Raw genomic sequence first — 23,886 nt, 5'->3', positions numbered from 1 at the left:
GTCTCACCTCTGCGAGGTGCCAAAGCCTCAAGGAAGCCAGAAGCAGTGGCCATGTGTCCAGACCCCACCACCAAGGCCCTGGCCCGAGAGGTCCTGGGGGGCAGCCGTGGCTTTGGAGAGCATTCCAGGTGCATCTGGTGAGTTCTACCTTCAACTACCAACAGCAGAAAGCACAGAGTCAGGGAGAAGTGAGCAGAGCATGGGAAGCAGGGAGTGAGGGAGGGGTGAGAGGAGACCTGGGGAAGGATAGGCTGAACCCCCTGGGCACTTTAGTTGTGTCAAGGCAGCAGCCTTGGCATGGAAAGTGGGATGGTTGATGATTCCCAAGACAGCAAGGTGTGTTCATAATAGGAAGGGGATTCAGCTCTGCTAAGGTGGCAAGGTAGCTAGTTTATGGGACATTCTCTCGGGTGGAGATGCCTGTGCCCTGCGCTGAGATCTCCTCCCTATGCCTTCTCCCTGCCTGCCCACACCCAGTCCCAGGGCTTCAAATGCTGTCTGTAAGCTGGTGACACATTTGCATAGGTCTTCTGAGTTCCAGCTTCCTATCTGCCCCTGGGGACCTGATATCTCCTCGGGGACAACTGAAAGGCAGCACAACCTTGACATGGCCAAGTGAGAACTTCAACTGCCCCGGCAAGTCCCCTGCAACTGTCTTCAGCAGCACTGTCCCTACACCCAGTAACTTAGGCCGGCATTCTCTCTGTCCTTCTTGAGCCCACCTCTCCTCCCACCCTGTAAACATCACCATTTCCAAACCCCTCATGTCCAGCCATTCCTACCAATGCCAGGGGTGGGACACAGCAGACCACCCTGTCCCTTCCCTGGGACCCTGCAGTGGCTCCTCACTAGCCTCCCACACCTGCCCTTGCCCCCATAGCTTCTCTGCACAGCAGCCAGGAGAGTCTTGCCAAGTCAAATAAGCCACTCTCTTGTTTCACAAGCCTCCAGTGGCTTTCACTCTTGATAAAGCCCCAAATCCTTGCCTGCACGGTTCTGAGGCTTGCAGGACCAGCTTACCATCATCTCTGTGCCCCATCCTTCTACACTCTGATGCCCACTGGCTATGCAGAAGCCTGAGGAAGCCTCGCTGGCCTGGCCTGCCTTCCAACAAGCTGTGCACCAGCCTGTCCTGGCCTCTGCTTGAAGGGCTGTCCTGGAGACCCCTCGGCCTGCCTCCTCCTTGCTCAAATCACACAATTATGAGGGGCCTTTCCACACTCAGAGTGAAGCAGCCCCCTTTGTTTCGGTCTGTTTTCTCTTCTGCGTGGCACTTAGCACCTGAAAGTGTCCGTTTTGTGTTTATCATCTGTTAAGCCCACTTCAGGGCAAGCCCTTCACGGCTGCCTGCAGTCTTGGCTGCTGCTCGCTTCTCCCTGCCTTCCCACTCACCACTAGGCCATGTGCCTCAGGGCCAGAGTCTACACTGCGGTGCATCCTGCCTGGCTCCTTCCTTGTCATCGGGGCTGATGCAACCAGCTGGTCCAGAGCTCGGGAAGAGGGTGATTCGCAACACCACGCTCCATTTTGGTTTTGAACAAATTGCTGTTGACTGCTGGATTTTTCTTTCCTCCTCAAATGAAAGATTGCATGTCCAGGTAGGCTGTTAAAACAGGCCTCCTAGAAATCTTTTCCCCAGTGGGCTCAGGGCTGCCCTGGCCGGCTGTGTCAAGTGACAGGCCTGGAATGGAGAAAACCAGGGTCAGTGGTCAGATGGATCCTGCTGGCCCTGCCTGACTCTGGCCACTCATTCTCAGGCTGACACCAGAGCCTTGCCCTCTCTAGGGCCTATGCGTCCTGTGCCCTCACTCTCAGGGCTATGTAGAACTTTCATGGGTCCTGGGCATTTTTGCCTTCCTGGGCCTTTTCCACTATAAAAAATTATTTATTTTATTTTATTTTTTTGAGACTGAGTCTTGCTCTGTCACCTAGGCTGGAGTACAATGGCACGATCTCCGCTCACGGCAACCTCTGCCTCCTGGGTTCAAGCGATTCTCCTGCCTCTGCGTCCCAAGTAGCTGGGATTGCAGGCGCGTGCCAGGAGGCCCTGCTAATTTTTTGTATTTTTAGTAGAGACGGGGGTTTCACCATGTTGGCCAGGATGATCTTGAACTCCTGACCTCGTGATCTGCCCACCTTGGCCTCTTAAAGTGCTGGGATTACAGGTGTAAGCCATCAAGCATGGCCTAAAAAATTATATTTTACAATGATATTGGCATAAAGGCAAATATAGTCTAGGCCGATTCATGATTATATACTCATTATTATATCTACTCATTTTTCTTCTGATTTTAAAAGAAATGAAAATGAAAGTCATATTCACGGCCCCTAAAACAAGTCTCATGGGTCCTGTGCTGTGTGCCAGAGCGAGAGTGGGCGAGAGTGGGCTCTGCTTCGCTCCTCTGCATGGCCCTGCATTGGGGGGATGGTATCTGAGACAAGGAGAAAACTTCTGTTTGACGGAATGTGAAAAAAATCCAACTTGAGGGTACAACCAGGGGAGGGCCAGCCCAGCCCTGCTTTAAACTTCAGCAGCCTTCCTCCACCTAGGTCTCTTGAAACCCTCCCTCCCCTTGAACTGGCCACCTGACATTTCACATTCAGACCACCTTTCCTCCAGAGCAGGGTTTCTGGAAGCACGGTGCAGACCCACTTGGGGGAGGAGAGATGGTGAACTGCAAATTCTGAGTCCCACCCAGTTAGAAATCTCCAGGACAGGTTCAGGGTTCTGCATCATTAATAAGCCCTCCTGGTAAGGCTTAGGGCCACTGAAGTTTGAGAAAAACTCCCTGAAGTCTAAATACAAACATCACTTCATCACCCACAAAGGACAGCCTTGATTAGGAGGTAGAAGCTAAACAGAAGCAGCTGGGCCAGGGGGGCCAGCAAGGGCTGAGTGTCAGCTCCAGAATGTGCCTCTGAGCTGAGTGACAACGAAACCCACGCAGCCTCTCAGCGCTCCAGCTTCTTCAGCTGGAAATTGGGAATAACAGCACCCACTTCACTGGGTTGGAAATCAGTTGAGACCATGAATTTGTGTTTGGTAAGCTGTGAGGAGAATGTTAGGGACTAGCTCTGCAGCAGTGGTCATGGTCTTGGGGTTCTTGGCCTGCAGGGGTCCGTGATCCTTGTGCCCAGAGAGTCCATGAGATCAGGATAAAAACACTCAACAGCTAGGAATGAAAGAAAACTTCCTCAGGCCATTAAAGGGCATCTGCAAAGAGCCCACAGCTAACATCATGATTGAAAGCTCTCAATGAATGATTGATTGAATGATCGAAAGCTTTCCTCCTAAGATCACTCTGTTTTTGCTACTCCCACACTCAACATGATACTTCCAACAACAGATGTGTGGGTTTTCCCCATACAGCAATTCTCCAGGGGACACCAACTGGCTATCCTACAATTTAACTCAGTTCTGACACTATCTACCTGGAGTTGGAGTCAGATCCCACAGGTTAATGGCTCAGGCCCACAGGACTGCCCCCACTTCAGACGCCAATCACAAGTAGTAGGTTACCCACAACTACATGGAGGTTCTTTTTTCTTTTTTTGATAGGGTCTTTCTCTGTCACCCAGGCTAGAGTACAGTGGTGTGATCTCAGCTAACTGCAGCCTCTACCTCTGGGGCTCAAGTGATCCTCCCACCTCAGCCTCTTGAACAGCTGGAACAATAGGCACATGCCATTACACCTGGCTAATTTGTGTGTGTGTGTGTGTGTGTGTTTTTCTCTTTTTTTGAAGGTTTTTATTTTATTTTATTTTTTTGAGACACAGTCTCGCTCTGTCACCAGGCTGGAGTGCAGTAGCATGATATCGGCTCACTGCAACCTCTGTCTCCCAGGTTCTAGTGATTCTCCTGCCTCAGCCTCCTGAGTAGCTGGGACTACAGGCACTCACCACCACACCTAGCTAATTTTTGTATTTTTAGTAGAGATGGGGTTTCACCATGTTGGCCAGGATGGTCTTGATCTCTTGACCTGGTGATCTGCCTGCCTTGGCCTCCCAAAGTGCTGGAATTACAGACGTGAGCCACAGTGCCTGGCCTTTATTTTATTTTTATTTTTTATTTTTTTTGAGACAGGGTCTCTCTGTATTGCCCAGGCTGGAGTGCAGTGGTGTCATCTCTGCTCATTGCAACCTCTACCTCCCAGGTTCAAGTGAGTCTCCTGCCTCATCCTTTGAGTAGCTGGAGTTAGAGGTGTGTGCCACCACCACCCGGCTAATTATCGTAGTTTTAGTAGAGACAGGTTTTCACCATGTTGACCAGACTGGTCTCAAACTCCTGACCTCAGGTCATCCACCTGCCTTGGCCTCCCAAAGTGTTGGGATTACAGGTGTGAGCCACCACGCCTGGGCTTGTGCTATTTTTAAAAATTTAACTTTATTATAAATCCCATAGTAGGTTTTTTTTTGGGGGGCGGGGTACGGAGTTTCGCTCTTGTTGCCCAGGCTGGGGTGCAACAGTGTGATCTCGGCTCATTGCAACCTCTGCTTTTGGGTTCAGGTGATTCTCCCGCTTCAGCCTCCCAGATAGCTGGGATTACAGACATATGCTACCACATCCAGATAATTTTGTATTTTTAGTAGAGACGGGGTTTCACCATGTTTGTCAAGCTGGTCTTGAACTCCTAACCTGAGGTGATCCTCCCACCTCAGCCTCCCAAAGTGCTGGGATAACAGGCATGAGCAACCGTGCCCGCCCCATAGTACTTTTTGTATTTTTTTAGAGACTGGATTTCATCATGTTGCCCAGGCTGGTCTCAAATTCCTGGCCTCAAGCAATCTGCCTGCCTCAAGCTCCCAAAGTGCTCCCACCATGCCTGGCCTCCTTTTCAGGTTTGATTAATTTCCTAGAGTGGCTCACAGAACTCAGGGAGACACTTAGGCTCACTTAGGCTATTGTAAAGGACGTTACAAAGGATACAAGAACAGCCAGATGAAGAGGTGCACCAGGCAAGGTATGAGGAAAGAGCACGGAGCTTCCCTGCCCTCTCCTGGGAGCCACTCTCCCAGGAGCCACTCTCCCAGCACCTCCACATGTTCAGCAACTCAGAAGCTCTGAATTCTGTTCTTTTGGGTTTTTATGTAGGCTTCATTACCTAGGCATGATTGATCAGATCACTGGCCATTGGGGGTCAGCTCAACCTTCAGCTCTTCCTCCTTCCCTGGAGGATCAGTTTCAGAAATGAAAGTTCCAACCCTCTAATCACCTGGTTGGTTCACCTGGCAGCCAGCCCCCATCCTGAGGCTACCCAGGGGCCCCAGCCATTTGAGCTATGTGCCAGGAAACAGGGAGGAAGACGAAATATATGTATTTATTATAAATCACAATATCATAATCACAAACAAGATAAACATATCCCTTCTTGCCACTTCTATTCAACATTGTCCTGGAGTTTCTAACTAGGGCAAGTAGTGTAACCAAAATGTGTCTGAGACAGGACTCAATCAATTTAGAAGTTCATTTTGCCAAAGTTAAGGACGTGCCCAGGAGAAACGTATACCTTTCCCCAACGATTATTTTGAGGTCTTCAATATTTAAAGGGGAAAAATGGGCTGGAGGAAGGAGAGGGTCGCATGACTGAATCCACATGTTACAAGAGAAAGGGAGTAGGTAGGGGAATAGTCAATTATGTATTTGTCTGGCACTCAGTAAATCAGCATTTTTTAAAATTTTATTATTATTTTATTTTATTTTTTAAAAATTTTATTTATTTATTTTTTGAGATGGATCTTGCTCTGTTGCCCAGGCTAGAGTGCAGTGGTGCAATCTCAGCTCACTGCAACCTCTGCCTCCCGGGTTCAAGCAATTCTCCTGCCTTAGCCTCCCGAGTAGCTGGAATTATAGGTGCCTGCCATCGCACCCGGCTAATTTTTCTATTTTTAGTAGAGACAGGGTTTCACCATCTTGGCCAGGCTGGTCTCAGACTCCTGACCTCATGATCCACCCACCTTGGCCTCCCAAAGTGCTGGGATTACAGGCGTGAGCTACCGCACCCGGCCTTATTTTATTTTTTGAGACAAGGTCTCACTCTAGTTGCCCAGGCTGAAGTGCAGTCGTGCAATTTCTGCTTACTGCAGCTTCCACCTCCTGGGCTCAGGTGATTCTCCTACCTCAGCTTCCTGAGTAGCTGGGACTACAGGCATGCACCACCATGCCTGGCTAATTTTTTGCACTTTTAGTAGAGACAGAGTTTTGCTATGTTGCCTAGGCTGATGTCAAACTCCTGGACTCAAGCAATCTGCCCACCTCTGCCTTCCAAAGTGTTGAAATTACAGGCATGAGCCACCGTGCCCAGCCTAATCAGCACTTTACATAAGATAAGGTGAACATAGAGTAGCTACTTGTAGAGATATTTAACCTTTTATCTGCAGCTGTCTGCTTAGGAACAAAAGGAAAGGCAACTTCTTGCAGGACTCAGCTTTCAGCTTAATTTTTTTCTTTTGGCAGAGTGAATCGAGGTCCCAAATTTTATTTTCCTTTCACACTAGACAACAAAAAGAAGTAAAAGGCATCCCAGTGAAAAAGTAAGAAATAAAATTTGTCTGTATTCACAAATGACATGATCTTATATACAGAAAATCCTAAGAAGTTCACTAAAAAATTATTTGGACAAATAAATGAGTTCAGCAAGGCTGCAGGGTAGAAGATCAATATATAAAAATCAAATGTATTTCGATGCGCTTGCAAACAACAATCCAAAAATGAAAATTAAAAACAAACAAACAAACCAAAAAAAAAAACAAAAAAAAACCAGTTCCACTGGGTGCGGTGGCTCACGCCTGTAATCCTAGCACTTTGGGAGGCCGAGGTGGGTGGATCACTGGAGGTCAGGAGTTCGAGACCAGCCTAGCCAACATTGTGAAACCCCATCTCTACTAAAAATACAAAAATTTGCTGGGCATGGCAGTGGACGCCTATAATCCCAGCTACTCAGGAGGCTGAGGCAGGAGAATCGCTTGAACTGGGGAGGCAGAGGTGGCAGTGAGCCAAGATCTCACCATTGCATTCCAGCCTGGGCGACAAGAGCGAAACTCCATCTCAAAAAACAAAAACAACAAAACAACAACAACAACAACAAAACAGTTCCTAGGCCAGGCACGGTGGCTCACACCTGTAATCTCAGCATTTTGGGAGTCCAAGGTGGGTAGATCAATTGAGGCCAGGAGTTCAAGACCAGCTTGGCCAACATGGTGAAACCCCATCTCTACTTAAAATACAAAAATTAGCTGGGTGTGATAGCAGGTGCCTGTAGTCCCAGCTTCTCAGGAGGCTGAGGCAGGAGAATCGCTTGAACCCGGGAGGTGGAGGTTGCAGTGAGCCGAGATCGCACCATTGCACTCCAGCCTGGGCGACGGAGCGAAACTCTGTCTCAAGAAAGCAAAAACAAAAACACAAAACCATTTCCATTTACGATAACATTAAAAGGCATAAATTACCTAAACATAAATTTAACAAAATAAGCAAAACTTATACTTTGAGAACTGCAAAACTGAAATTTAAAAAGATCAGAAGAAATGGAAAAACATCTCATGTTCATAGATCAGAAGACTTAACATTGTTAAGATAGCCACATTTCCCACATTTCTCTACAGATTTAATGCAATCTTTGTCAGAATCTCAGCTGGCTTCTTTGTAGAAACTGACATGCTGATCCTAAATTTCACATGGAATTTAAAGGGACCTAGAAAACCCAATCTTAAAAGTGAAGACTCATGTTGGAGGACTCATACTTCTTGCATTCAAAATTCACCACAAAGCAACGATAATCAAGACAGTGTGGTACTTGCACAAAAATAGACTTATAAACCCATGAAATAGAATCAAGTGTCTAGAAATAAACCCATGCATCTGTGATCAATTGATTTTCAAGAAGGGTGCCGAGACCATTCAGTAAGACAAGAATAGTCTTTTCAGCAATGAAGTTGGACACTTAGCTCACACCAGAAACAAAAATCCATTCAAAAGGCATCAAAGACCTAAATGTTAGAAGTGAAACAAGAAAACTCTTAAAAGAAATTACCTTGGATCTGGGCACGGTGGTTCACGACTGAAATCTCAGCACTTTGGGAGGCTGAAGCAGGCAGACGGTTTTTAGCTCAGGAGTTCAAGACCAGCCTGGGCAACATGGCAAAACCTTGTTTCTACATAAAATCCAAAAACTAGCTGGGCGTTTTTGGTGGCTTGTGGCTGCAGTTCCAGCTACTCAGGAGGCTAAGGCTGGAAAATCTCTTGAGCTCTGGAAGCAGAGGTTGCAGTGAGCCAGGATCACGCCACTGCTCTCCAGCCTGGGCGACAATAAGACCCTGTATGAAAAAATAAATAAAAATTTAAAAAAAATTATCCTGGATTTGGCAAAGAACTCTTGGATATGACCTAACCTTAGGTATGATTTTACAACCTTGGATTTGGCAAAAGATTCTTAGATATGATACCAAAAGCACTACCCTTCCTCCCTCCAAATAGACAAATTGAATTTCTTAAAAATTAAAAAAAAAAAATTGTGCTTCTGACGATACCATCAAGAAAGTGAAAAGACAACCCACAAAATGGGAGAAAATACGTCAAATAATATATCTGATAAAAGAATTTTAGGCAGGGTGCAGTGGCTCATGCCTGTAATACCAGCACTTTGGGAGGCCGAGAGGGGCGGATCATGAGGTCAGGAGATGGAGAGCATCCTGGCCAACAGGGTGAAACCCCGTCTCTACTAAAATATAAAAATTTACCTGGGCTTGGTGGTGCACACCTGTAGTCCCAGCTACTCGGGAGGCTGAGGCGGAAGAATCATTTGAACCCGGGAGGCAGAGATTGCAGTGAGCCAAGATCGCACCACTGCACTCCAGCCTGGTGACAGAGCGAGACTCTGTCTCAAAAAAACAAAAAACAAACAAACAAACAAAACCTTTCTTCAAACCAACCATCAAAAGACAAATAATCTAACTAAAAATGAGTAAAGGATTTGAATTGACATTTTTCTAAGATATACAAATGGCCAAGAAAAACATACAAAGATTATTGACGTCATTAGTCATTGGAAAAATGCAAATCAAAACCACAATGACATACTACTAGTGTATCTGCTAGGATGGCTGTAATTTTAAACAGTGGAGAATAATAGGCATTGGCAGGAATGCAGAGAAACTAGAATCCTCACATATTGCTGGTGGAAATGTAAAATGATGCAGCCACTTTGGAAGACAGTCTGGTGGTTCCTCAAATTTGGAAGACAGTCTGGTGGTTCCTCAAATAATTCACAGAGTTACCATCTGGCCCAGCACTTCTACTCTGAAGGTATGAACCCAAGAGACATAAAAGCATATGACCATGTAAAAATTTGTACACAAATGTTTATAGTAGCATTTTTCATAATAACCAATAAGTGGAAATAACCTAAATGTCCATCAACTGATGAATGGATAAAGAAAATGTGGTATATCCATACAATGGCATATTACTTAGCCATGAAAATGAAGTACTAATACATGCTACAACATGGATGAACTTAGAAACATTATGTAAAGTGAAAGAAGCCAGTCACAAAAGACTGTATATTATAGGATTACATTTATACAAAAGTCCAGAATAGGCAAATCTATAGAGTAGATTCCTAGTTGCTCAAGGTTGGGGATGGGAGGTAGAGAGAGGGATCAAGGTACAGGAGGGTGACAGCTAACAAGTACCAGGTTTCTTTTTGAGGTGGTGAAACGATTCCAACATTGACTGTGGTGATTGTTGCCACATCAACCCCGTGACTTAAAAACAATTTAATTACGGCCAGGCACAGTGGCTCATGCCTGTAATCTCAGCACTTTGGGAGGCCGAGGCAGGCAGATCATGAGGTCAGGAGATCAAGACCATCCTAGCCAACAAGGTGAGGAGATCAAGACCATCCTGGCCAACATGGTGAGGAGATCAAGACCATCTTGGCCAACATGGTGAGGAGATCAAGACCATCCTGGCCAACATGGTGAAACCCCACCTCTACTAAAAGCACAAAAATTAGCTTGGCATGGTGGCACATGCCTGTAATCTCAGCTACTCGTGAGGCTGAGGCAGTAGAATTGCTTGAACCAGGGAGTCAGAGGTTGCAGTGAGCTGAGATCATGCCACTGCACTCCAGCCTGGCAACAGAGTGAGACTCCACCTAAAAAAGAAAAAACCAGAAACAAAAACAAAAAGCAATTTAATTACATGCCTGAGTGGGTAAATTGTGTTGTATGTGAATTATATCTTTTTTTTTTTTCTTTTTTGAGATGGAGTTTTCCTATTGTTGCCCAGGCTGGAGTGCAATGGCATGATCTGGGCTCACCGCAACCTCTGCCTCCCAGGTTCAAGCAATTTTCCTGCCTCAGCTTCCTGAGTAGCTGGGATTACAGGCATGCGCCACCACACCCGGCTAATTTTTTTTGTATTTTTACTAGAGATGGGGTTTCTCCATGTTGATCAGGCTGTTCTCAAACTCCCGACATAAGATGATCCTCCTACCTCGGCCTCCCAAAGTGCTGGGATTACAGGTGTGAGCCACCTCACCCAGATGTGAATTATCTTTTTTTTTTTTTTTTTTTTGAGATGGACTCTTGCTCTGTCACCAGGGTGGAGTGCAATGGTGTGATCTCTGCTCACTGCAACCTCTGGCTCCTGGGTTCAAGCAATTCTCCTGCTCCAGCCTTCCAAGCAACTGGGACTACAGGTGCTCACCACTACGCTCAGCTTATTTTTGTATTTTTAGTAGAGATGGGGTTTCACCGTGTTGGCCAGGATGGTCTTGATCTCTTGACCTCATGATCTGCCAGCCTCGGCCTCCCAAAGTACTGGGATTACAGGCTCGAGCCACCACACCTGGCCCATGAATTATATCTTAATAAAGCTGTTAAAAAAATTGGAAGGACTGGGGGGAGTCCATAGATACCTTAGATCAACAAGGGGTCTGCTCAGAAGACCTTTTCAGAAGCATTGACCAAGGCGATTCCACTGGGCATCATGAATTTCAAGGCTCGGCCACAGTGATGATTATTCTTCAAGCAAAAATTCATTTATTTCTCTTCCTTGACCAACATTTATGTAGATCAAAATTTGATGTCAAGCCTCAAGCTGGGAGTAACAGGAGGAAGTGAGCCTCTGGAAACTGCTGTTCTACCGAGGACTCGTGATTGGCTGCACCTGGCTGGATTCTGGACCATCACTGCCCTTACCAGCCAGCTTCGGCCAGCTAAAGTCAGCTGCTCTTTGTGGTTGACATAAATTTCATTTGACATTTCTACTGACTTCAGAAACTTTTGCCAATAGAACATGAGATGGGGAGACCAGTATGAAATACTGAACCTCCTCCCACACGCCTCCAAGCCCTTGTGTGACATTCTGATCATTATATATATACACACACATATATATCAATCTTTATACACACACACATACACTCACACACATATATATATAGTCCCTTCAGTGACACAGCATCACTGTGACAGCCACTATAGCAGCACTTGCAACCTATCAGTGGTTCTTAATTCTGGCTACATCTTAGAATCACCTGAGGAGCTTTAAAAAAAAACGGCAACATGTGGGCTCCATCCCAGACAAATTGAAACCAAATCTCTTTCACAGGTAAGACCTGCGTATTAGAGTCTTTTAAAAGCCCTAGAGGTGATTCTTATGCACCATGTGGGGCTGAGAATCACTAGGCAGGCAGTGAGGTAATGCAGTTCCCCTACTGAAGTGCAGGCCTATAAGAACTTGGCGTGCCAAATGTAAATTCTCAAGGCAGGGATCCAGGCACTAAATAATGCCATCATTGTTTACAGTTCTGATGGGACCTAATCCGTCATTTCATCCAATCTCCTTAGTTTTCACATGTGTAAATAACTCCAAAGATGTGAGTTGCCAAGGTTACCTGATTTGCTCTTGTCCCCAGAAGATCTGGGAGCCCCTTCAGGCTGGGACCTCGCGGCAGGGCACTGCTTTCTGGCAAAAGCCCTCTGTCTCCTGATTGTCACTGGCCCAGCTCCAAGGGAGGGCGGCCCTTCTAGCACAATGCCAGATGTGGGCATCTTTCTAGCTAGGCCTCTCTTCACCCAGCTCAGCAGCCTTGCTCACCTGAGATGAATGCCTATCAAGTCACAGACGCCACCAAGAGGGCTAGCGCAGCATCACTAAGATCACACAGAATGTGCCGCTGTGATCAGGATGTGAGCTGCCCCAAAACAAGACGGGGCAACGGCATTTCTGGAACTGCCAGAAATATTAATTCCTATCATTACTACAAGTTCCTTCTTGAAGACTTCTGAGTAGACACTTGTTAGTATTTACAAGGACATTAAAAACCTCCCTTGGAAACACGAACTTTCTTTTTGTACACGCTGTGGCTTTCTTCCTTTGCACCCTCTCCCAAGGAAGCAAAACCAGACATGTTTACTCAGCAGCTAAATGCTGTTATACCAGAAATTCCACACTGTGCCACAGGCTGATGGAACACGGGACGTGTGATTTGTTTCCAAAGTGGCAGACTCATAAAAGCTAAGCCTGTGCAGAAACACGCTGGGCGTGCATAAAAAATAATGAGATCGGGGATGCCTCAGCAGGCAGGTATCAGAGCAGAGACGGAATCAGAATTGCTGTGCTGGAATTTGCTCAGAGGGTGCCTTTTACTGGTCCATTTAAGGCCCAGAGATAAAAAAACAGCATTGATCTCCAAGGCCGCACGGCTAGAGGCAGAAGCAGGATGAGGCCATCAAAAAGGGTGGTGGCTGTTTTGGTCTTCCAATTCAGTGTTTTCCTCACAAATATCAATCCACCGGTTTTTAACTTTTCCATTTCTTTCAGTATTTTATTTTATATATGAATATGTCACCCTCAGCCCTAGGTGCTAGATGCCCGCTAGTGTCTGCCAGTCAGAGGGAACACCATGGCCGCATGGGTGCAGCTGGCAAGGTGGCCCTACAACTAGGGGTGTCCTGAGCGAGCAGCCACCTTGCCCCAATTCCCACCAGCCTGCCCGTGGGCCACTCCTCTCTAGGTGGGCTCTAGGTGGTCTCCACAGAGCCCACTTGGCCTCAAGAATCCTTTGCAGCCAGTTGGCTCATTTAGGGATTTAGGCAACACGTTTGCTTCAGTGGGAACACAAGGAAGTCCTATTGCTCAAAGTCAAATGGTCTACAGTGCTTTAGTGAGGCGTGTGTGTGTATGTGGAGTGGGGTGAAGAGGAGGATGGCAGGCTAAGAGGCCATCCAGGTTAAAACTGATTTTAGAGTTGGCTAAGCTGAGAAGGTTGGAGCCATCCTGCCAGCACCAGGTCCTGCGGCCCTGCGGACTTGTTTGTCGGCATCCTGGAGCATAGCCCAGAGAACTTGTTGAAGAGCATCTTGATTCTGCTTGCAGGACACCTCCCCTTTCATAGAGGAGTTAATCTACACTAAGACCTGCTGGCCACAGGCCAGACACGGAAAGAGGCAGAGCCTGGGACTGCTCCGGCTCAGTGTGAACATGCTCATAGCTGGAAAGGAGGGTTCACAGCCCACAGCTCTCTAGTGTTTGTAAAACTCTCCCATCTCTGTACTGTTCTCAAGGATAGCACATTCCCCATTGGTCCTTCTCTTTTTTTTTCAATTTTTATTTTAAGATCCAGGTTACGTGTGCAGGATGTGCAGGTTTGTTACACAGATAAATGTGTGCCATGGTGGTTTGCTGCACAGATCAACCCATCACCTAGGTGTTAAGCCCAGCATCCATTAGCTATTCTTCCAATGCTGTCCCTTCCCTCACCCTCCCCACGACAGGCCTCAGTGTGTGTTGTTCGCCACCATGTGTCCTTGTGTTCTCATTGTTCAGCTCCCACTTACAAGTGAGAACATGTGTTTGGTTTTCTGTTCCTGCATTAGTTTGCTGAAGATAATGGCTTCCAACTCCATCTATGTCCCTGCAAAGGACATGATCGTGTTCCTTTTTATGGCTGCATGGTACTCCATGGTGTATATGTACCACATTTTCTATCATTGATGGGCATTTGGGTTGATCCCATGTCTTTGCTATTGTGAATAGTGCTGCAGTGAACATACAGTCATGTATCTTTATAATGGAATGATTTATATTCCATTGTGTCTATACCCAGTAATGGGATTGCTGGTTCATATGGTATTTCTGCTTCTAGATCTTTGAGGAATCACCACACTGTCTTCTCCAATGTTTGAACTAATTTACACTCCCACTAACAGTTTAAAAGTGTTCTTTTTCTCCACAACCTCACCAGCATCTGTTGTTATTATTGCCATTTTTTTTTTTTTTTTCTAATTTTGAGACAGAATCTCACTCTGTCACCCAGGCTGGAGTGCAGTGGTATGATCTTGGCTCATTGCAATCTCTGCCTCCCAGGTTCAAGCTGTTCTGCTGCCTCAGCCTCCTGAGTGGCTGGGACTACAGGTGTGTGCCACACGCCTGGCTAATTTTTGTATTTTTAGTAGAGACGTTTCACCCCATGTTGGCCAGGCTGGTCTCAAACTCCTGACCTCAAGTGATCCACCAGCTTTGGCCCCCCAAAGTGCTGGGATTACAGGTATGAGCTGCCACACCTGGCCAATAATCACCATTCTGACTGGAATAAGATGGTATCTCATTGTGGTTTCAATTTACATTTCTATAATGATCAGTGATGTTGAGCTTTTTTTCATATATTTGTTGGCTGCATGAATGTCTTCTTTTGAGAAGTATCTGTTTATGTCCTTTGCCTACTTTTTAATGGGGTTTTTTTCCTGTAAATTTGTTTAAGTTCCCTGTAGACTCTGGACATGAGACTTTGTCAGATGGATAGACTGCAAAACTTTTCTCCCATTCTGTATAGGTTGTCTATTCACTCTGCTGATAGTTTCTTTTACTGTACAGAAGCTCTTTAGTTTAATTAGATCCCATTTGTCAATTTTTGATTTTGTTGCAATTGCTTTTGGCATTTTCATCATGAATTCTTTGCCCATGCCTATGCCCTGAATGGTATTGCCTAGATTTTCTTCTAGCGTTTTTATAGTTTTGGGTTTTACATTTAAGTCTTTAATCCATCTTGTGTTAATTTTTGTGTAAGGTGTAACAAAGGGGCCCAGTTTCAATTTTCTGCATATGGCTAGCTGGTTTTCCCAGCACCATTTATTAACTAGGGAATCCTTTCCCCATTGCTTGTTTTTGTCAGGTTTGTCAAAGATCAGATGGTTGTAGGTCTGCAGTCTTATTTCTGAGTTCTCTATTTTGTTCCATTGGTCTATGTGTCTGTTTTTGTACCAGCACCATACTGTTTTGGTTACTATAGCCTTGTAGTATCATTTGAAGTCAGGTAGTGTGATGCCTCCAGCTTTGTTCTTTTTGCTTAGGATTGTCTTGGCTTTTCAGGCTCCTTTTTGGTTCCATATGAATCTTAAAATATATTTTTCTAATTCTGTGAAGAATGTCAATGGTAGTTTAATGGGAATAGCATTGCACCTATAAATTACTTTGGGCAGTGTGGCCATTTTCATGATATTGATTTTTCCTACCCATGAGCATGGAATGTTTTTCCATTTGTTTGTGTTGTGTCCTCTCTGATTTCCTTGAGCAGTGGTTCTTGAAGAGGTCCTTCACTTCCATCAATCCTTCTCTTATTGGACACAGTTATTCTCAACATGGAAGGGAGACAGGTGGCGGGCACACCCCTCAGAACACTGTTGGATTTGGGTGGGTCTCAGGTGAGTTTTAAAAGCCAAACCCCAAGGGTGCACCTTGTACCCCACCACTGAGCTTAACCTGGGTCCTGCAGTGAGCTGGCAAGGCACCTGCAGTGAGATAAAACCTTGAAACTCAAATTGCCGGTTTTCTCGCCAGCTTTTGCACCCCTCCTCCCAGAAGCTTCAGGAAGCCAGCCTGCCTCCAGGGAAGTCAGGACTTTGTGGCAGGACTACAAAGATAACAGAAGAGGGAATGTATGGTCTTTACTTCTGAGACTCCAAAAGTAGGGAGGGCACGGAGGTATGCCAGGCCAGAGGCAGTTGGGTCTGGGCACCCCACCCCCAAAGGGGTTCTTGGACTAGGGTAAGTGAAAGCAGTGTTAGGCCTCCCCTTGGGGGAGGTGAGGCAAACCTGAGTCAAGCAAGGTGGGAGAACAGGGTGATCAGAGGCTGCTGGCACCTTGGTGGCAGTGCTTACTCACTCATGGGCTCCCTCTGTAACTACTTGCTGAGTGGCCACCGTGTGCCAGGCTGCTCTAGATACTGGGGATTCTGCAGTGACAGAACAGACCAAAGCCCCTGCTCCCCTCAGAGCACATCCCAGGTGGGAGGATGACAGTGAACACAGGGGTGACTTAGCCCTCCCCTCCCTCTTGGTTGTTCCTCACTTGCAGGAGGAGGTCCTCCCACCTGCGCCCAGATACCTCTTGGGGCCCAAGTGTACTCCTGGATGCCTGTGAGCTCCACATCCACTCCACAGGGTGAGGGTCTCGATGCCAGCAAGTGGAGGGGGTGGAAGAGAAGGAGCTAGTGCCTGGTCACGATGACCTAGACAGGGGAGAAACCCATGGTGCTTGGGTATCAACAACCACCTTATCTAAATTGCACTTCAGCATGGTGCCATGAACTTTCATTAGTGGGGAGATGAACTCCCTCCCTGTGGGCTGGCATTTCTTGCTGCTGTCATGCCATCCTGGGGCTCTGTGGGAAGCAGTGGTATTTTTAACTGGGACCATGTTCAGGACCTCTGTCACCTCATTCTGTCAGTCTTCTTGCTGAGGACTCTCGGGAGAAAAGTCACTGTTTACGGTGCCAGAAATGGTACTTTTTCTGAACGCTGCTTTGAGTTTCATATTTTTACACTGCAAGTTACAAAACTGAGGTCGTATCTTTTTTTTTTTCTTTTTTGAGATGGAGTCTTGCTCTGTCACCCAGGCTGGAGTGCAGTGGTGTGATCTTGGCTCACTGCAACCTCCGCCTCCCAGGTTCAAACGACTCTCTTGCCTCAGCCTCCTGAGTAGCTAGGATTCCAGGCATGTGCCACCACACCTGGCTAATTTTTGTATTTTTAGTAGAGACAGAGTTTCACCACATTGGTCAGACTGGTCTCAAACTCCTGACCACAGGTGATCCACCTGCCTTGGCCTCCCAGAGTGCTGGGATTACAGGTGTGAGCCACTGCTCCCAGCTGAGGCTGGTTTTTGATTTTGCTTTTGGGGTGTGTGTGTGTGTGTGTGTGTGTGTGTGTGTGTTTCCCACCTGCAGAACGGAGGTGGCCAGGTGCAGTGGCTTATGCCTGTAATCCCAGCACTTTGGGAGGCTGACGCAGGCAGATCACTTGAGGTCAGAAATTCGAGACCAGCCCGGCCAACATAGCAAAACCCTGTCTCTACTAAAAATACAAGAGTAGCGGGGCGTGGTGGCTTGCACACCAGTAGTCCCAACTACTTGGGAAGCTGAGGCAAGAGAATCGCTTGAACTCTGGAGGCGGAGGTTGCAGTGAGCCGGGATCGCGCCACTGCACTCCAGCCTGGTGACAGAGCCAGACCCTATCTCAATAAACCCCCCCCCCAAAAACAAAAAACAAATGAACAAACAAACAAAAACAAAACAAAACTGGAGGTGATGATGCCCCCTCCAGGATCCCTCTGTGAAGGGTGAAGATTATACCGGCAGGGTCCATGTCACAGAGGAGACCATTTCCAAGGATGCTGTGTGATTATTAACCACTTTCGCTACTAGGCTACTAACAAGCTGCATGATCCTGGTCAGCTTCCTAACCTCACCAGTCCTGCTAACCAAGGAGTCTTCGAGTTTTTTTAGTTTTTGTGTTTTACATTTTCCCAAAGTCCTGTGGCTAGGAAGGGGCTGAAACAGGGCTAAATGTGCAAGTGCTCTGGAGAGTGGGGAGCCACACCCTCTGGCCCACCGCAGGGAATCCACCGCTGAGAGGGAATGTGGTCGAGGACAGACTTGGAGAACTTTTGGGGCCTCCCAGTAGATCCCAGTGGACAGAGGCAGGGAGGTGCTCTCACACTGGCTGCGTGCCACTACATGACATGCCCTGTTAATCAATTACCTCAGGAGATGGTGCTTGGCTCCCGCCAACCTCAGGGCTGCATGCTGGGACTGAATGAGAACCAGCTAGATGGAAGCCCTAACTTCAGGGGGCTACAGTTGGGGGCGCGTGGGGTCAGGCACCATGTACTGCCCTGGTGCTTCCTAAACCACAAGCACTGTGCACCACCTTCATGGTTTCTGCTCTGATACCTAAACTGGTAGTTTCTAATACCTCCCTTGAAATCAACTCACATCTTTTACTATGAAAAGAAAACAAGCAATGTTCTAATATGTTAAGAAAACACTTAAGTATTAAAACAACAACAAACTATTTATCTATGGGGTAGTCTGCCCCATATCTTACTTGATAAACACCAGAGATACAAATAACCTGTGGGAAACAATGAACTTTTTGAAGGGATGCTCACCACAGTCCCATGAGATTGATTTTATCTTTCCCATTTTTCAGATGGGAAAATGAAGGTCAAGATTTGAGGTCTTACTTAAGGTCACCTAGCTAGTAGTGGATGGAGCTGGGACTCCAAGCCAAGTCTGTATCCTGGAAGTCTGTGTCCTTTTCACTACGTGTACCTGCTCAATGGATCCTTTATTCCTGAAACCCTATTTCACATAACACACCTGCACTTGGGGTGGGATGACTGATTTGCCCTCTCACAAACTCCCAACACAACCGGAGGCTCAGGTCCAGCGGGTCAGTGATGGCCACCCCTCCACAGAGAGCACATCTGATGATGCCCTGGGGCACAGTAGGCGTCCAATGCTCAGAGTGGCCTCATGCTAACTGAGGACTTAGTTTTTGTTGTTGTTGTTGTTGTTGTTGTTTTGAGACGGAGTCTCACTCTGTCTCCCAGGCTGGAGTGCAGTGGTGCATCTCCGCTCACTGCAAGCTCCGCCTCCCGGGTTCACGCCATTCTCCTGCCTCAGCCTCCCATGTAGCTGGGACCACAGGAGCCTGCCACCACGCCTGGCTAATTTTTTGTATTTTTTTAGTAGAGACGGGATTTCTTGGTGTTATCCAGGATGGTCTTGATCTCCTGACCTTGTGATCCGCCCGCCTTGGCCTCCCAAAGTGCTGGGATTACAGGAGTGAGCCACCGTGCCCGGCCAAGGACTTAGTTTTTAACATCTCTGGACTCTTCAAGGCAGAATAATTAATCCAGATGCCTGCTTACCCAGGGCTTCCCTTTGGCCATGGCACTAAGCATGACCTCTTAAAAATACCTACAGTTCAGCTGGGTGTGGTGGCTCACGCCTGTAATCCCAGCACTTTGGGAGGCTGAGGTGGGTGGATCACAAGGTCAGGAGATCGAGACCATCATGGCTAACATAGTGAAACCTTGTCTCTACTAAAAATACAAAAATTAGCTGGGCGTGGCAGCGTGTGCCTGTAGTCCCAGCTGCTGGGGAGGCTGAGGCAGGAGAATGGCGTGAACCCGGGAGGTGGAGCTTGCAGTGAGCCGAGATCATGCCACTGCACTCCGACCCGTGTGACAGAGCGAGACTCCATCTCAACAACAACAACAAAAAAACCTAAAGTATGTTATTATGAGAAATATTAACTTCCAAAGATGTCTACAATGTCTACAACAGTATGTCCCAGCCCACATGCTCCCTAGAACCTTGCCACTCCCTTATCAAGAGGTAAAGTCTATGCTCCTTCCCCTTGAAAGAGGGCAAACCTCTGTGCTTTATAGACCAAGAGGTTACTGAGGAACTGACACTGACTTCCAAGGCCAAGCCATGAACCTATCATGCACTTATGTCTTACTCTTTAGGGATGCTTGCTTTTGGAACCCAGCCACCATGCTGTGAGGAAGCTCAACAGCCTGTAGAGAGGCTCACATGGAGAAGAAATAAGGCCCTTGTCCCACAACCTCTGTCTTGCCTCAGAAGCCAGCAGCAACTTGTTAGCTATGTATGTAAGCCATCTCTAAAGTGGCTCCTTTAGCCCCAGTCAAGTTCCCCCAGATGACACAGCAGGTGGTAGAGATGAGCTGTCCTCACTAAGCCTTGTCCAAACTGAAGATTCATTAGCAAAATAGATGATTGTTGTCGTTCTAAGTTAGTATGTTGTGGGGTAACTTGTTAATCAGCAACAGGTAACTGATATGGATACTACTAAAAACAGTAAATAATACAAAAATAATACTATTTTTAAAAAATTTATTATTTTTTTTTATTTTTTGAGATGGAGTCTCACTCTGTTGCCCAGGCTAGAATGCAGTGGCATGATCTCGGCTCACAGTAACCTCCGCCTCCTGGGTTCAAACAATTCTCCTGCCTTAGCCTCCCGAGTAGCCGGGATTACAGGTGCATGCCACCGCGCCTGGCTGATTTTTGTATTTTTAGTAGAGAGGCGGTTTCACCATCTTGGCCAGGCTGATCTTGAACTCCTGACCTCACGCTCCACCTGCCTCGGCCTCCCAAAGTGCTGGGATTACAGGCATGAGCCACTGTGCCCAGCAATACTATATTTTAAAGAATATATATACAGTGGTGTGCTAGTAAAGGTTTGGTTCTCTAGATTGAAAAGGAAAAAAGCCCCAATTACTGATTTCTATGGTGTAAATGCTCCCACCATAGCTGATTTCAAGCTTTCAGTGGTTTAACAGTCAGCTTGCTAAATTCCTGAAAATTGAACATTTGGTACCATCTGGCTCAAGCACACCACTGTATGTGTAGTACAAGGATTAAAAAAATGCAGGGCAGACAAAATCCCCAAATGGCTGGAGAGCATTCAGCTGTTACTGGCCTTTTTGGACAGAGCACAGATTTAACAGCTCTGCCATGTGAAGACGGCTGCTGACTTTGCAAGAGGGAGGAGCACACTGCCCTGGGACTCCCAGTCCAGCAAAGCCAGTGCTGGAAGGCCATGACTTTCCAACTTGTTTTTTCATCTCTGACCAGCAGACGTTCCTTCACGTAGGAGAAATGAACTCTATTTTGTAGACGGGTTGAAAACATCAATATGAAAGATATTTACTTCTGGTTCCAAATGGCACACACCCAAACATGTTTTCATGACAAAACAATTTCTCTAATTCTATTTGTATTTTTCTTATTTAAAAAATACAAAGCTGGCTGGGTGCAGTGGTTCATGCCTGTAACCCCAGCACTTCGGGAGGCTGAGGCGGGCGGATAACTTGAGGTCAGGAATTTGAGCCCAGCCTGGCCAACAAGGCAAAACCCCATCTCTACTAAAAATACAAAAATTAGCTGGGTGTTGCCACTAATCCCAGCTGTAATCCCAGCTACACGGGAAGTTGAGGCAGAAAAATCGCTTGAACCTGGGAAGTAGAGGTTGCAGTGAGCCGAAATCACGCCACTACACTCCATACTGGGCGACAGAGCGAGACTCTGTCTCAGTTAAAAACAAAAACAAAAACAAAACACTATTGGAGATGTGGTAAAGGTAACTGAGGACCAGAAAGGAAAACTCCCAGGTGTCCTGGCTGAAGGAAGGAGGGAAGTGCAGTGCGGTGGTATATTAGTCTGTTTTCACACTGCTATAAAGAACTTCCCTGAGACTGGATAATTTATAAAGAAAAGAGGTTTAATTGACTCATAGTTCCACATGGCTGAGGATGCCTCAGGAAACTGACAATCATGGCGGAAGGGGAAGCAGGCACCTTCTTCACAAGGCGGCAGGAGAGAGCATGTGAAGGAGGAACTGTCAAACACGTATAAAACCATCAGATCTTGTCAGAACTCCCTCAGTATCAGGAGAACGGCATGGGGGAACTGCCCCCATGATCCAATCACCTTTCTCCCTCAACACGTGGGGATTACAGGTCCCTCCCTCAACACATGGGGATTACAATTTGAGAAGAGATTTGGGTGGGGACACAGAGCCAAACCATATCAGATAGATTGTGAGGTTGACACCTAAGCCCTGGCCAGGAACACGTTATATCATTTTGAGGAAAGGTTCAGAGAAAGAGACACCTTGTTGTCCATCACATGGGCTTTGAAAAGCTGTTTCTTTGGATGGGTTGAATAAACCTCTTGCTGATCTGCTTGTGTTTTCTAAGAGGTGTTCCTTGAAAGATGTAAGAATAAAAAGTGAGTTTACTCCAGAGAGCATCCAGTTGACTTGGTCCCCTTTGAGGCTACTTCAGAAAGAAGAATGACTAGCTTCAGACCTTCCTCCAGTGTCTGCATGACCACAGAGGAAGGGATGTGTAAGATGGACAACTGGATGACTTGTAAAAGTTAATAGAGGTGAAGCAGAGACAGAGAGAAGTAAAATGCATTCATGAGGTATTCAGTCTGGGGACTGCCTTAGTTCAGGCTGCGATAACAAAGTACCACAGATTTGGTGGCTCATGAACAACATATATTTCTCACATTTCTAGAGGCTAGAAGTCTGAGATCAAGGTGCCAGCATGGTCTAGTTCTGGTGATAGTCCTCTTCTGGGTTGCAGACAGCTGACTTCGTGTGTCCTCACATAGTGGAAAAGTTGAGGGATCTCTCTGGGGTCTCTCTCTTTTTCTTTTTTGAGACAGAGTCTCACTCTGTTGCCAGGCTGGAGTGCAGTGGTGCGATCTCAGCTCACTACAACCTCCGCCTCGTGGATTCCAGTGATTCTCCTGCCTCAGCCTCCTGAGTAGCTGAGACTACAGGCACGTGCCACCACGCCTGGCTAATTTTTGTATTTTTAGTAGAGACAGAGGTTTCATCATGTATGTCAGGCTGGTCTTGAACTCCTGACCTTGTGATCTGCCCGCCTCGGCCTCCCAAAGTGCTGGGATTACAGGCGTGAGCCACCATGCCTGGCCAGGGGCCTCTTTTTTTGTTGTTTGTTTGAGACAGAGTTTCACTCTTGTTGCCCAGGCTGGAGTGCAATGGCGCAATCTTGGCTCACCACAACCTCTGCCTCCCAGGTTCAAGCGATTCTCCTGCCTCACCCTCCCAAGTAGCTGGGATTACAGGCACGCACCACCACGCCCAGCTAATTTTGTATTTTTAGTAGAGACAGGGTTTCTCCACGTTGGTCAGGCTGCTCTCCAACTCCTGACCTCAGGTGATCTGTCCACCTTGGGCTCCCAAATTGCTGGGATTACAGGTATGAGCCACCTCGCCCGGCCAAGGGGCCTCTTTTATAAGGGCACTAATCCTTACCACTTTATTACCTCCCTAAATGCCCCACCTTCTAATATCTTCACCTGGGGTTTAGGATTTCAACATATGAGTTTTTGGGGACACATTCACTTTATTTGTGGCAACCAAAGGAGAAATTAAAAATAAGTGTAAAATTTTAAATTTTGTGTAGTAGGAGAATTAGTTGGAGTAAATATTGGAAGATGACCCAATATTTGAAACATCCTCCAATGGATTCCATGTGTCCAATTCAAATAGCTCAATTTTTTATATATATATTTTTGAGATGGTGTCTTTCTCTGTTGCCCAGGCTGGAGTGCAGTGGCGTGATCTCAGCTCACCGCATCTCCGCCTCCCAGGTTCAAGCAATTCTCCTGCCTTAGCCTCCTGAGTAGCTGGGACTATAGGTGTGCACCACCATGCCCAGCTAATTCTTGTATTTTTAGTAGAGACAGGGTTTCACCACATTGGCCAGGCTGATCTCGAACTCCTGACCTTGTGATCCGCCCCCTTTGGCCTCCCAAAGTGCTGGGATTATAGTTGTGAGCCACTGCGTGCGGCCATCAGGCTGATCTTGAACTCCTGACCTCAGGTGATCCCCCAGCCTCGGCCTCCCAAAGTGCTGGGATTACAGGCAGGAGCCACCATGTCTGGCCTGTTTCATTTCTTAAGCCGGAGGGTTTGATACTTAAGTATTTTTCTTCTTTCTCTTTTTCTTTTTTTTTTTTTTTGGCGGGGAG

This window comes from Hylobates moloch, unplaced genomic scaffold (assembly GCF_009828535.3).
Source record: "Hylobates moloch isolate HMO894 unplaced genomic scaffold, HMol_V3 SCAFFOLD_15, whole genome shotgun sequence".
Taxonomy (NCBI): domain Eukaryota; kingdom Metazoa; phylum Chordata; class Mammalia; order Primates; family Hylobatidae; genus Hylobates; species Hylobates moloch.
This window is presented reverse-complemented; position numbering follows the sequence as displayed.